This window comes from Tupaia chinensis, unplaced genomic scaffold (genome assembly GCF_000334495.1).
Source record: "Tupaia chinensis unplaced genomic scaffold, TupChi_1.0 Scaffold144346_1, whole genome shotgun sequence".
NCBI classification, from domain to species: domain Eukaryota; kingdom Metazoa; phylum Chordata; class Mammalia; order Scandentia; family Tupaiidae; genus Tupaia; species Tupaia belangeri.
In genome coordinates, this window is record NW_006204205.1 from 3,636,791 (window position 1) to 3,638,804 (window position 2,014).

Here is a 2,014-nt window from a genome sequence, read left to right on the forward strand (position 1 = left end):
GGGCGTTGGTGGGAGCGTGGCTGGCTAATGGGACGTGCGGGGGAGGGAAGCAGCATCGGTAACAAAGAGAGCCTTGCGCATAATGGTTTCCGGGGGTGGCAGAGAGGGTTACATGGGCCCCCCACCTCTTTGACTCGCCCGCGCCCACGCCCCCGGCTGCCTCGGCCGGGCTCTCCAGGTTCGAGGGCATTTCGGCTGGGCTCGTTGCTGGGCAACAGGCAACCCCGCGGCCGCCTCCCCCGCTCGCCTTCTCCCGCCCCCGCTGCTCCTCCTAATAAGGATTTAATTGGTGCATTTTCTACCTTCAGACTGTAAATTGGAAACGGAATAGAGAACAGTGTTCCGCCGTGCCCCAAACCGGCGCGCAATCTGTCTCGAACATCCTGCTCGGCACAAAGCGTACCTCCGCCGGCGGCTGGCACAGACCTGGGGATCCTCGCCGGGACCAATTGCGGAGCTGCTCATTCACATGGAAATCAGCGCTTCAGAAGAGATGTAGGTCGGGTGTGATTGAAGGTCGCACAGGGGAGGCGTGCACCCGGAGCTTCTGGACCGCGGGGCAAGAGATGCGATTGCTCTGCAGCAGCCCCCCACTGTCACGGCCTGGCCGCAGTTTAGACGGTCGCACTGGGTGTTTTCTGTTGTTTTTTAATATTTAAATCACCATCCACTTCCAACTTGGAGGATTTTTTTTTTCCCGTGTGGGGAGAGATCTGGGTCTGTCTTCCCTGCAGGCACATCCGAGGCCACCCCTGAGTAACTGGTTCACGTCTACAGGTGTGGCCATTCTGGACCCAGGAGGCCAGTTTACTAGGTGAAAAGGCTACCTGGGGAGCAGTAGAGAATCTATTATATTTATGAAGCCTTTTTTAAAGAAATTTTTGCTATAGGGCCTGTGCTCAAGCCAGAGAGACAGACAGCGAGAAATCCTCCTGGAGTGTGAGTGTGTGGGGGCAATGGCCATGTTGCATTCCCTTCTCCTCCATTCTCTCAGGCAAGCTGGTCCACACCCCCGGCCGAGAGTTTTAAGCCGCTGTGTCGGGACTTAAAACCGTGTGGACTACATGGGAGTCCAGCGACATAACCATTACACCATCTGCTGTTCCTTATTTATGAGATCGTTTTCATGGTCAACCAATTTCTTTCAGAAAGAGGCAATATGGGAAGACAATGGACATGGAGAATTGGCCCAGCTTTATAACTGCGTGTTGAGGGGTGCTTTCAGCCCACCTGCTGGATGGTAGCAGTTTAAGTCTCCAAGTGTGTGTGGGGACTCTAGATCCCATGTGGCCCGCTGCTTTGGAGCCCTGGACCCAGGCCTCCCCCACCCATCCTTGCAAAATGAAAGAGAAGTGGAGAATGGATGGTGGCATGACCATTCCCCATGAGGGGCGCATTCTCACTTTCTGGCTCCCAGCACTGGGTGAGCCCTTGCACCCAGTGACACATATTTTTAATAGGCATCGTTACTGGAACCAGCAGGTGCCGTGATGGTTGAGGCACTGGATCCCACATGGCCAAGTGCATTTGAGGTCCTGGGGACTTGAACATCGCTGGGCACGTGTGTGTGCATACCCAAACCCCAAGCAGAGAATGGAAGAGAAGGAATTGTGGTGTGGCTGTGTCCTCCTGGTGGATGATTTCTCATGTCCCTCTCTCTGTCTCTGTCTCTCTCTCTGGTGAGCACATGTACCCTATGGCAAAAACCTAAAAAGAAAGACATGATTATTTGACTTTTATTTTAGAATGATTTTATTTACTTATTTAAATTTGACCAGAGAGGGACAGAGCAAAAGAATGAGAGGGAAAGTGAAAGCAAGCTGGGACTTGGACCATGGTCGGCCATGTGGGCGTCCAGCATGTAACCACTATGCGACCTGCTGGCCCCAGTGTGACGTTATTTTAACTAAACTGATATTGTACCCAGAACGTGGAATCGTTTCTGTCTTGTGGGGATACATGTTTCTTTGCAGAGTCTATTGTTACTTGTGAATGTAAATACTAAAATGGTAAG